The sequence below is a fragment of the Ornithodoros turicata genome, chromosome 2 (genome assembly GCF_037126465.1).
Source record: "Ornithodoros turicata isolate Travis chromosome 2, ASM3712646v1, whole genome shotgun sequence".
NCBI lineage: Eukaryota > Metazoa > Arthropoda > Arachnida > Ixodida > Argasidae > Ornithodoros > Ornithodoros turicata.
The window spans coordinates 128729663-128742969 of NC_088202.1; the positions used below are offsets into that span (position 1 = coordinate 128729663).

General features: G+C 49.0%; 1 long non-coding RNA gene across 1 annotated transcript in view; it reads right to left on the reverse strand.

The window, feature by feature from the left end:
• The window catches only part of LOC135386094 (uncharacterized), a 69154-nt gene extending 61625 nt beyond the window's left edge, over positions 1 to 7529 (reverse strand). The window contains exon 1 of the long non-coding RNA XR_010420594.1: positions 7295 to 7529. This is a non-coding gene — a long non-coding RNA (uncharacterized LOC135386094). The remainder of the gene's footprint in view (positions 1 to 7294) is intronic.
• Between the last annotated feature and the right edge of the window lie 5778 nt (positions 7530 to 13307).

The window sequence follows — 13307 nt, forward strand, 5'->3', positions numbered from 1 at the left end:
TCATTAATACGTTCCCCGGATGTTATAGACCCTTTAACGCCACGCCTTGTCCAAACCCTCCTGGTCCAGGGGCCAGGGCTGACACGTCCGCGACAGGAAAGCTAAGGAGATTTGAGACACATCGGTGTTTCCTACAGTTACATCTGGTGTCTGATCTGGAGTGCTGTCTTCGTCGGACAGCATTCGCAGTAGTCCTGACGACGCAGGGTCAAGTACCGTGCACGTTCGCCCGTAGCTTTATATGCACTACGTGCATGGTCAGTGCTACCACCACGTGATCGCCGGTCTGTGTTTGCGGTACGCCAAAAAGGTTACCGCCTAGGACGGCCCTTTAAGGCTGCCGCATTTACTCGCTGTGCGCACAATGCCTGAAGACGCAGACAATTTTAGTAGGATGGGATTCACAACCCGTCGTCTGTCAACGCTTATCGGTGGACGCTTCCTCATCATCATAAGTGCATAGAGCGAGGAGGAGGAAATATCTGTTTATTTACAAACATTGCAGCTGGGTGACACCCACCAGGAGTCTGGTGCTCCATCTCTCGAAAGCGTTTCAATTACGCATGAATAAAATAAGAGACATAGAGAATAAAAAACACACGCGACAACACACACACACATACAAATTACATGTATACATGACTTGGGATGTGAGGTACATCCCGGTGCTGATGTGATTTAATTTACATACGTGTTAGTAACGGATGATGATACGGGAGCCTTTTGAATAGTTGCACAATGCTGCTAATGCGGTCGTCTGATGTGTTTCATTTTGCCAGGATCCCATGATTTTCACGAATGAGAGAGGTCGACCGTCCAGCTTAGCGAGGATACTCTCATGCCTTGATCGTTCTGTGGAGTATTTTGGGCACTGCATGATAATGTGTAGTGTGTCTTCGGTGGTGCCACACATGGGACAGTCTGTGGAGGCCGATGGTCTGTAGCGATTCACAACACTGTTTGTTAGCAGCACACCCTGGCGAGTTCGGTGGAGGGCTGCCTGTATGCTCCGTGGTATGCTCCGTGGGGGTGTGAAAGCTAAGTCTGGGTTCATGAAGGTCAAGTAGTCTGTTGGGCGAAGATAGGATTTCCACAGTTTTACGGATTTTTCCTTAGCAGTCTGAGTGAGGAGACATTTCGCATCCTCTGGTGTGAGCGGTAGGGACGGCACTGTTACTTCGCTGTGAGCCATTCCTGCCCCCCCCCCCCCCTGTGGCGTCCGTAGTTTCATTCCCTGGTATGCCACAATGGGAGGGAACCCACTGGAGCATAACCGTTTTTCCACCATGAACTATTTTTTGATGGGCAACGTATATTTAATCGACTAGGGCGTTATTCATGTCTGAGAATTGTAGCGATTGGATGGCAGATTCGAGTCTGTGCAGATTATAAAGGTGGGTGGGTTTTTCCTGGGTTTTCCTCAGACGCTTTCAGACATATGTCGGCACAGTTCCCCTAGAAGTCGGCCCAGGACGCACATTTCCCCAGGGCGTCAGTCGTGACGTTGCCCACATACGTGAGGCCAACAACGGCAAGCCCTTTCACCACCACCACCACCCATAAAGGTGGGCTTGTGTGTTGTGCTGATATACTTGAATGCCTTGAATGAATATGTGAGAGCCTGTAGCGTTCAGTGAATTCCATTTGTTGAGTTTGAAGCAATCAGCGGTAGTGGTGGTGGTGGTGGTGACGAAACCGGCTTGCCGTTGTTGGCCCCACGAAGTGCTTAAGCGATATCCCTCCGAATGGCCAGTATTGCTTTTGATGTTGCCGGTACCAAGACGTGGATTTGATACTGTGATAGGCGGCAGTATGGACCTACATCGGCTTTTGGAATGGGGTGCCTATAGAGAAAGTTTCTTATATCACCAATTTTGTCTTGGTCGTTACAATTCCATTGGAAGACACTTGTTTTCGTGAAGATGCTATACTCATTCCGCAGTGTTCTGAGAAATTTGCGCTAGCTGTGTCTCAAATGAGAGCATCGGTTTGACTTCTGGTAGGTTTGTTTTGAGCGATGGGAATTGCTGCAACAACTGCTTTGAGCGCTGCCATGAGGAATGGGATGATTGATAGGACTAGTGTGCTCTGATGCTCTGGCTAGTGTGTTCTGGACTCTGTGTGCTCTTGTGAGGCGAACGGTGCTGGTGGTGGTGGTGTTTTAGGGGGTGGCCTTCGGGGATGTGGAGCCACCTTTGGGACACGGCCGTGCTGTGCGTCCAGTGTGGGTTGAGATGACTTTGTAGTCCTCTTCTTGGGGAGACGTTGGGGGAGGGTGGATAGTCCTTGTGGTATGTTTGGGGCGCTGATGCTGACTGTGGCATTGAGACAGTTGCCACCGCTCGTGGTGCTTCCAGTTGATCTTGGGACACGGGAACTGATTTCCTCCTTTTCCAGTGGTCGTCTTTGCATGCGCCAGCCCTGACTGCTTGAACCGCTACACGTCGTTTGGGGCAGGTGGTGGTGGTGGTGATGGTGAAAGGGCTTGCCGTTGTCGGCCTCACGTATGTGGGCAACGTCACGACTGACGCCCTGGGGAAATGTGCGTCCTGGGCCGACTTCTAGGGGAACTGTGCCGACATATGTCTGAAAGCGTCTGAGGAAAACCCAGGAAAAACCCCAGACAGCACAGCCGGCACCGGGATTCGAACCCGGGTACCTCCCGGGTTCGAATCCCGGTGCCGGTGCTCGTTTGGGGCAGCTTCCATATGTGGCGGCGTGCGGCCCATTGCAATTGGCGCATTTTCTTCCTCTTCAATTTGTGCATGTCTTGTGTTCTTGGGGCCCGGAGCAAATTTTGCACCTTTTTAATCCCCGGAAGTTCTTTGCTAGGTGACCGTATCGAAGGCACCGGAATCATTGCGTGGGACTGAAGAATTCCGATACTTGTTAAGTGTCGAACCCCAGTGTAACCGACTCTGGCATTTGCATATCAGACCCGCACGTTATGATAACGTTCTGTGTATTCCTTGCAATGGAGGATCCATCCTCATTAAACTTGAAAAGCCGTTGCTTGTGCACTTCAACGGCACCCGCTTCCCTCAGGAACTCTAGAAGTTGTTCATCTGTGTACGGTGTGCGAACTCCTGTTTTCTTCCCGGTATTCCGCGCATATGAGTCTGGAACTCTCGTCGTGACCGTGACACCAGCGAGACTTGTTAATGCTAAAAGGCTTCTGGCTGCAGGTAGTGATGACACTGTGCTAATGAGCGAGCCGTCTGTCGCGATCCTATGCATTGTGACCTTCTCCTGGGCTGCCATCATGACCTCTTTCGCTATGGAATTGGGGTCTACACGGATGAAAGAGTCGTCTAGTCGGTCTGGTATTAGTATTGCAGGGATTCCTGGCTTTCGAGATTTCTTATATATTACTGTTGGGAATGGCTCATCAGCGTCCATTTCTGTACGTTCATTGGTGTTCGCCGTGTTCGGATTCTCGGCACCGATTATCGTACTAATGGTGGATGGTGGTCAGAGAACGCAGCCTTCATAGTGATCAACCCGTGCTCGCTTTGCGGCTGTTTGCATACATAAAGGTTTCTGACGAGTAGCTTCAGTCACTGTTTCTTTTGACGTTGGCATTGACATTTCTCTTATCACAGCCTGCGATGTAGCCATGAACCTGTCTGGCTAATCATTCGGTTCGTGGGGTAAGGGAGCATGCCACACGTGGATACTGCGCGATAATTTCTCGCCACAGCGCTCGCTACAGAAGCGGCGCCGTGCATCTCACTGCAGGTGCTTGGTGAGAACAAGTAAACCTTACTTGAATGGGCAGTTGAGTATAGAACAAGCAGTCGTGAGAATATCTATCGACCAGTAGACCTAACAAGGAGCGCAGTGCAGACACGTCTGTATTCGTCTCGTCGTCGTTTTTCGCATAGAGCGATTTTGTTGCACTCAGTATCAGCGACATCAGCCAAGCGCGTGTCATCGTCGTCCCTCGCATTCGCCGTGCCCGCGTGTCACAAGAAGCCACCACCATGAAGACCTAGGACACCTACGGCCCAAAATTTTGTTCATGACGCGATCTTCAGTGCGAAGATGTTGAATGCAAAGACATCACTGCTAGTATTGAAGCATGCTTCTCCCAGTCTACTGTGGCTCGCGGCATTTTATACTCTTCAGTGCATATACCTCCTGGTGGTCTTCAAGGATATGGGCTGGTCGCTACGCACTAGCACAGCCGCCGTTTTAATCTTCAGTGCTGTCCAGGTGTTCGTTTCTCCACCACTTACGTGCCCTGACATCATGGTATTTTGACGCTCCAAATACGACGTGCAGCAGCAAAAAGGATGGATGTCAACTCAATGGAAGTCCTCAAGAACCCTGCTGATGAAACTCCGAGTGGCGGAGACGTTACACGGAACCCCATAATCCAGTCTGTAAGGAAGCTGCGAGAGTTCTGGGCACGCTGGCAGAGGAAAGAGAGTCGGGTTCTGGCGGGCAATGCGAATTCCTCCAAAACAGTTCGTGATGAACGTCGACCTGCATCTAGAGCATCTGCACCAGCACTTGATGCGCCTACTAGCTGGAGAAGCGACCGCACTTTAACCTTACCAGAAAAAAGGCCAAGATATCGGAGGTTACGGGAAATCGCTCGGAGAGTCAGCTCCAAGTTTTCTTCTCATGGTGGGGAATCCGAGCCCTGCAGGGGTACTGGAGTGGATAGTCTAGACTCGATTCAGGAGCGTGTCTTCAATACATACGGTGGAAATTTTATGGGATCCAGCTGCTGTTCTGTAGCGGAATCGACAGCCTCGGCGTACGCGGAAGTATCTCACGAGATAGCGCATCGCTTGCAGAGTCGCACCCGACACCAGGATAGACACAGTGTGTTCCCCAGTAACTTGTTTCGCCGCTCGTCTTTGGAGTTGTCGAGGTTGAGTTATCGGAGACTGAAGAACAGCACTGCAGACGACGAAACTGAAGTGAGCGAGTACTAAATCCAATATTCAAGTAGTTGTGTGGAGGAATCCATTGGACGTTCGACACACCGAGGACGAAAGATCGGTGGTTGTCCTGTGAAGAATTTTATGCGGTCATTAGTTAATTGGTTTTATTTATTGTAGTTTATATTATCATGAAAGTTGAAATACACGGCCGTTCGTGGAAGAGAGAGCTGCTCGAATAAACGGTAACGACAGGTTTCACATGCATGATTGAAATGTATTACATGCGATCCTGTGTAGCTCGATCGTTATTTACCAAATTGTTTGCGCGCACGATAGCGGAAGGTTGTTGGGGTCTATCAATAAGCAAGCAGTTTAGCCTTTCCTCGAATTGTTTAATTTCGTGTGTTGTGCTTTTGTGTCTTGCCCATCACTATACACACAGGGTAGTTTCTTAAGAGAGTCGGTAGAAGACATTGTAAACTATGACGGGAGCGCTTTTTACGTCTGTGTTGCAGGGTTGGTAGACTTTAATAGCCCTAACTTTACAAACTGAAACGATTGTCAGTTTTGTGCACTCGCACGCCCATTTTGTTTCCACAAAATGGGCGTGCGAGCAAAGGATGCACGGTGGGTGACATCTATCCTCTTCGCGTGCTGTTTGGAAAGCGTTTACACGGCGTTGATATGTGGTACATCCCGCTGTTACTTACCAGTGTATGGAAAATAGACGAAGAAGATCGATTCTGCGTTACTCCAGCGTTCTGCGTCGTTAAAACGTTTGCAATGCTTCCTGTTATGAACTGTTACCCAATACTGAACCCGCGTGTTTTGTTCACACTTTCTGGGGCCAACGTAAAATCAGTGCCCGTCTCATGTTGGTTAAAAGTCACTGTTGGATTTGATGCATAAAATGTTTACGTGACGGTACAAGGAAGCGGCTGCGCTTGATGCAAGACCTAGCTTAATTCTTGCTCATTTAGTCAATCTGCTCTCTCTTCATTTAGCTCCCCGCCAGGCCCTTCATTGCCACGACGCCCTGCCCTGCATACGTGTACGGCGCCGTACATGCCGCACATCCCTTTCCAAGAAAAAAATCTACAGACCTGCTCTCAGAGCACAGAAATGCGGCATCACGAGCTTTCAACGACTTTGCTATTGTTCTAAAATGGGAGAGAAATTCAAAATAAGGCCGGATCGAGTCACACGAACGTGTCATTTTTTGCGTCCGTGGATAACTAACGTGAAAACCGTTGCATTCGTGTGAACGAGTATATCCGTTCACATTTCGCTTGCACCTCAGCATGTTCTTGCCTCCGAAATGGGTCATGCGCTGAGTTTGTCGGGACGGACATACGGTCCGTAGGAAAAAAACAGTGTGAACGTCCACTTGCGTTTGCATGCTGGCCGTTAAAAGAACGGATAGTACACGGACGAGAAAAATGTGCGTGCGAGTCCGACCGATATCAATTTAGGGAGTAAATGTAAGTATCTGCCTCCCTCTCAAGATCCGTCATCATACAGGACATAGCCTATATGTGCCTGGCAGCACAGCACATTGGGCAAATATTGGCTGGGCATGCAAACTTTGCAGACGGCATTCCGCGTCCTGGAGGGAATTTGACGGAATATTACAACGGATAAATATGCTGTTGTAAGTTGTTTACGGTGTGAAACAATGTTGAACAGCAGCTTGGTTTTCGTTGCTGAGACGTCGGGTTGTCCTAGCGCAGTACCAATATTATGTCCCAGTAAGTTGTATACCTGTTTTCCCCTCTCGTTTCCAGTGTTGCGTTGGAATCGCCTTCTGATTGGAAATGTACCTCCTACTCTCCGTAATCGAAGTGAAATAAATGGACAGGCAACATAACGCCAGATTCCCGACTTCGAGGCTTTAATTATTGGGTCTAGTGGTTTATCCACATTCATAAGCACGGGGGCTTGCGAAAAATTGAAGGGTGGTCATTATTAGTTTTAGGGGTTGCACAGGAAAAAAAAAAAATAATGCGATGTAACGAGGCCTGAATAAATGACTGAGTGTAACAATATTCCAGTGTTGCACAGAGCATTGAAAAGACCATGCCAAAAGTGGCCAAATGTCGCGCCGAGAGAAATTTTGCCGAGCCAGAACTGGGCAAATGTACTGTGTTGCCTGGAGTAACAAGGCTTGCAGATGTTACAAACAGGTTCTTTCCCAACACCCCCCTAATGCGCCCCCCCCCCCAAAAAAAACCTGCCACAAAGGCCAGACGCAGCAGATATGAGCGCCACGTCCCCCCCCCCCCCCCCCCCGCGAGGCAAAAAGTAATATCTGGTTACAGATTCTCGAAAGGCCCGAAATACGTCCGAAACGTTAACCACGTCGCCATTCTAGCCCCAGTTGTGGAAGACGCTTCACTTACCTTGCAGGAACTGCATGGTCCAATCACACAAACGGGCGTGAGAGTACAACGCCGAACACATGTTCACATTTCCAGAGACGAGAGAGATGCCGCGCATGCTCCATATCTCCAAGTAGTTGAAACTCAGACGACGAAGGAAAGGAATAGGTGCGTATCACTCGCGTTACCAGCAGATTGACGAAACCGAACAACGGTAACACTGCTGCGCGCACAACTTTTTTCTGGTGACTTGACTTCGAGCTTGTCACATCACCTTTGTTCTGCTACGGCGTCGCAAAGGCGTGCAGCAGATGACACGAATGTCATGTGACCGCTGATAACGCGACGTGCCTCCCCACGGAACTCGCAGAGATAAGCAGATGACTGGATCGGACTTATCGACAAAACGGACGTGGAATGACTGCTGTTTCCAGCTCCATTACGATTTTTTTTTTCTTTTCTTTCTGGATACAGTGGTACACGAGTACGAGGTACACCTGAGTACCTGTATCTAGATGCTTTTTGTGCGAAAATTAGATACATTTTCATATCCGTACTTTGTATGTACCTCCTTTCTTTTGTTCTTTTCTTCTTTTTTTTTTTTTTTTTTTTTGCAGTAGGTTGTATCCGCTGTTTGTGGGGCTTTTTTTATATACTTAAAAGGACGACGATCACCAACAATCCACATCAATGTGTGGCACAACGGTGAGCTCTGCGGAGTTCGGATCGAATGCAATCGAATCCGCGCACACCGACTGGGTTCAAACCTGGCACTGTGGCTGTGCCGTCTGGGTGTTTTCTCTCGGTTTTCGTAGACGATATCGGTACAGTTCCCTATGAAGTCGGTACGTACGCACAATCCCCCGCAAGCAACAGGCCGCCAACCAACCCGCGTCACCAGATGTCCTGCGACGTCAGGTCAGCGGCACTCATTGTGGATGAATGCGAGGATCACACGGAGGCTGAAGACAGTTCAGGATAGCGGAGTTGAAACGATTCCAGAACCATTCCAGCTTTATCAGAACCTGATGGAGTCGAATGGGAACGGAATTGCTGCAATTTCTCGGGATGGAATGGGATTAGGCCCTTTTTCACCGAAATGGAATGGCCTGGATGGCGCTGTGATAGTTTCGGCTTCAACCCACTGGTTTCTGTCCATTCGTCCTTAGCACCCACACACAGCACCTGCCCACGGTCGACAGGGAAATATTATTATCGAATTGTTGGTATATATGTAAACATGCGTTTCTTTTGCCCTTCAGCACTTCAAAAATAATAAGCTCTCCTTTTCTTAAACTGCCATCATTCAACTGCTAACGCGAAATGCACCTCCCTGCTGGGCTCATGCTGCAAACCAAGGGGCAGACCAAATGTATAGATGTGTTCACAATGAACAGCTCTGTAGCGTCTCTCATGTGTTGCATAGTTTCGAAATATTTTGATTTATTTATCGAAAACAGTTTTCTTTTTTCTCTTTTTCGTGGTACGTGTTTCGGTTCGTGGGGTACCTGTAATTGTAACTTAGGTACTTTCAAAGCCCATCGGTCTGTAACTTTAACTGCTGTGTTCACAACGATAGGTTCAGTTGCAAAATCGTTCAGCGAAGATCGAACGAATTCTTGAGCTCGGGTCCCCGGCTATTTCGCATCCCTCATGTTTCTCTAAACACACCTACTTCCGTACTCGTTAGCGAGCACCCCGCCTTCACCATTGGGGTTTTCGTTTCACAAATGATAATTCTTTTATATTTTCGGTAGTCATGAACACGTTCAAGGTGACTGGGAGGTGACCTGGCTTCGAATCCAAGCGCCGGCTGTGCTGTCTAGGTGTTTCCCCTGAATTTTCCTCAGACACGACAAATGTCGGCACAGTTCCCCGTGAAGTCGGGACGCACGATGCCCCTCCCTCCCTGCGACAGTCGTGAAGTTGCCCTCTTGAGCGGTACCGATTACAGGAAGCAGTTCCATGACCACCACCGTGCAGTGTATCGTCACAACGTGATCAATCAAACCCACCTCTCGATTTGCCATCTCGATCTCCTCGCGTGACGACAGCAGAGCTACGTGGGGAGCACCAGTAAGCTCTCACTGGCCACTGAAACTTCGTCTGCTACTGCTGTGGCGCGACACCTGATCGGCCCTCCCATCGGGACTGCGAACGTCACGCTGTGACGTCGACTTCCCTCGTTCGCTAAAAACACTCTTTTAAGGAGTGGAGGGTTTCTGGAGGGTGTTCAGGTTTGAGGCCTCTCTCATATAGGCACTACAGGTCAGCTGCGCTCGCCCTTCCTTCCTTCGCAAGATCTCGCGTTAATTGTTGCGCAGCGCGCCACAGCCACAAACGGCAAATTTGTGTTGGTGCTAGTTGCTTGCTGTGCTAGTTGGTACATTGTTACGTGAGGGAAAAGCGGCGAAGAGACGCCAACCCAGCGTTTTTCACACTACTTCTTCCCCTTGTGCTCGCGTCTCTTCGCTGGTTTTCCCTCATGTAATTATGGAGGGCCATTTTACTGCTCCCGTAAGAGTTCACCACAGCAATGTCATCTATACCACCAGGACCCGTTGCATCTCGGATGAACATATCATAGCCGACAGACAAACAACTTGATGGATGAGCATTGCGATGCTCTGTTGACTCACTACCGCAACTAAAAATTGTAAGTGCGGCTGTCCCATGAAAATACAAGACTGCAACACCAAATACAGCGAACTTCCCTTTAAAGGGATGGTCGCATCCGTTTTAGTCCATTCCGAAACTATAGTGTCGTTCTATTCTTCCTGGACCACTGACCACGGTATCGAAAATCCCAAGCGAAATAGTGACGTATTTTGACTGTTATTTGACGGAATAGACAAGAGCAGACGCAGGACATTGAGAGTATTCCGGAATTCCCTCTCTGGAAAAACGAGAAAACGTCACTCCCTAAGAACCAATGAGGGCGCGACCTTGAGAACAGGAATGCCGCGGCCGTGCGAGCGTCCCATAGAAGTAAAGGGTCCATGAAATGATATTTGATAAGCATACGATCATTCTAAATTTGTTCCTCCGTACTAAAGCACTCACTCTGTGAAATATGAAGTAGAAAATCGTTCAAATATCGAAAATATTCTATGTTAACCACGGTCCTGAACGGCGGCTGCTACGACCCACATGCGAGGCGAACTGGTCGTGACATCATACGCAGGGGATGTTGCAGATTCGCGGACGGCCTTTTTCAAGCAAGCTTGCAAACTTCCCCATGAAATATGTTTTAATTTGACCTGGAGCTAAGATCGTACCTAATCGTTGACACAGAATCCTACCAGAAGTGTAATGTAGCAGTTGATTGTCAGCATGGTTACCGGAGCACGTTTTCCTCTCTGAGCTTCTTCTTCGTCACAAAATGTCTCTGTCGGTGGCCTTTTGGGAGCTGCTGCGTACGGAACGATTCCTAGATGCGGTGTGCGTGACATAATCCTCCATCGACAATAGGCGATTTCAGATATTGCCCTTGTGCTCCGCACTAGGGCCCTCCGTCGCCCAAGTCACGCGCACCGCGCAATGCGTCTTGGGAAATGGTTTACATTCGTGCTCGCTGCCTATGGTGAGCTTCTAGCTCACCATACGCTGCCTGTTGCTCGAAGTTGCGGGAGGTGAAGGGGAAAGAAAACCGAAACCGTTTGCGCTCTTCTTCTTCTCTCTGACTCATGAAAACTAAATCCCAAGGTGCAGCGGGGCTTTCGCAACACGGCGCTCTCTGGTGGGCCATCCATGCAATTTCTGAAATCGTCTATTTGTGCTTCGACACATTTCTACTGATTTCGACGGCAGATATACGACGTCGTTGTTGTCCAAAGCGAACCCATGCACCCACGTGGTCCCGCGGGGTGTGTGCTCCCGGTCGTCCACAATGGACCATTTTCCTGAGATGTGGCGCCCTCTCGAATGTCGTCTGCTACTGGCTGAAAACAAATGCACGTGAGGAGCGCTGCGGTTTCTGTGTCTTTCGTTCCAGCATACTTCGTGCATTCACTTTTTGAGTATCCATCTTAGGCATCGAGGCCTATTCCTGCTGCTTTTCCCTGTACAAAGTGTAAGTGTCCGTTTGATGTATGCAACATGACCCTGGAGCAAACCGTGTCCGTGTCATTCCATGCCAGACCAATAAACTGCGCACAACTGCGCAAACTGTTTTGAAGAAGAGGAAGAAGAAGATTCTTGCGCTTGTTGAGTGCAGTGCAGTCGTCCAGCACTAAAGCTATTCGTTATCGTTCCTGGGTCCTTTCGTACATTTCTGGTGTCGAGAAGCGTAGCCTCGCTCATTGATGGAAGCAATCCATGAACGGGAAATGGTGTATAGCAGCGTTAACGTAGTAATGGCTACGGTTGTTTCCAGCAATGGTTCCACTGTTTTCAACCAGAAGAGCAGACGACGCGGGGTGCGCCTGCGCACAGCGATCGCGTGAAAATAGCGGATTGGCTGAGAGGACTGGACACTGATGACGTAAGCGGTTAAACGCACCTCGAACGTGTATTTTTACCGCGTGATATGAATATACTGCCTTCAGGAACTGCCACGCAAAGTTGTTCCTTCGGGAAGCGCGTGTTCCCTAAGGAAATCAATTTACAAGGGTGCACGCAGCAAGGACGATCTCGCCCAGCTCTTCCTGGCGTGTTGTAACGTCGGATCAGCTGGCCACTTTTATTGGCTGCCGACAGTAGTCTGCAGACGTCTGCTACGGGAGTAAGACGACCGACCGACTACTCGGCTTCAGGCGCGGGACTAGAGGCGCCATACACAACCGCAAAAGGAAGCGCAAGGAAGGACGAGAGAGGAAAAAAAGGCGCGCGCCTCACTATTGGGCGCCTGACGTGACGTCGCAGATACTAGCAGCTGAGGGGAGGAGCTCTTCTGACCATCGAGCGAGGTAGAAGGCCCTCTTGCGCACCAGGATTCGCGCTGCATTCGTACTTTTTGTGCGACTAGAAGACTAAGTTTTGAAAGAAAAGTTAGGAAATGGAAGTAAATTTTTGTGCATATTTCGCATGAGAGTGCATGAATAGTGCACATTTTGCCATATTTTCAGATGCGAGAGCTTACTACTTCTTTTTTTTATGGATGGTTTTGCTGGTTTTGAGACGGTGTTGGGTCATCTTTCGCGAAAATTGTGGTCAGAATCGAATATTTTCCGTGTTTCGGTGGGGTGAGGTGCGGTGTTCAGCCCCTACCTTGACTACATGCATGGTCGATGGGGTACATCATCTTCGCCACTTTACCGTTACGAAGAATGTTGGTGTTTGCATTTTAATCGGCATGATGCAGTGCCGTAGACCTTTTGTTCTGCATGTTTGTGTTTTTCGTGTAGCCCATGCTCAGGCTTGTTTCATCATGGGCTTCGTCCAACAGCTGGCCTGGTGGCGCTATTCTATCACTATTTAGCGCTATCGCTGTGGTGCTATTCTGTCGCTATTCTATCAATCACGAACGCAAAGCATTCAGCTCTATGATTTACATCTGTGGCACAACTATTCTTTGGTGTGTGCTGCAGAACGAAGGCGGCTTTATTTTACCGTGTGATCCCTAATCAAATACTCACCTTTTTGTTAAATAGGCATTCTGTGCACTGCTCTGTACCAAGAATAATAAAAATCATTGCATATACAGTCACTGTCCGATATTTCGGACTCGGCGGGGATCGCGCAAAAGTCCGAATAACCGAGTAGTCCGAAAAAACGAATTTCCCTTCAAAGTAAGCTTTAATAAGCACTAGTAGGCTGAAAAAATTTGTCGATGCCTTCCTAACGTGCTTCCAGCTCTTCCTGATAATGTCAGCTTCTATTTCCCGTAAGTCACTGTGCACTGACAGAGGCACTGCCGTCATCAAGTCCGCAAGTCGGCTTCACCTAACGCATGCGTGCTTTAGGTGAAGCTCGCTTTACAGCGCTGTCGCGCGACTCGGGCGGACTGCACGTGCTGCGCCTTTGAACCAAGCCCGTTGCCAAAAACGAAGACGCAAAAGCGTTACGACAGACCTCTTCTATTCAGAGGAATGAG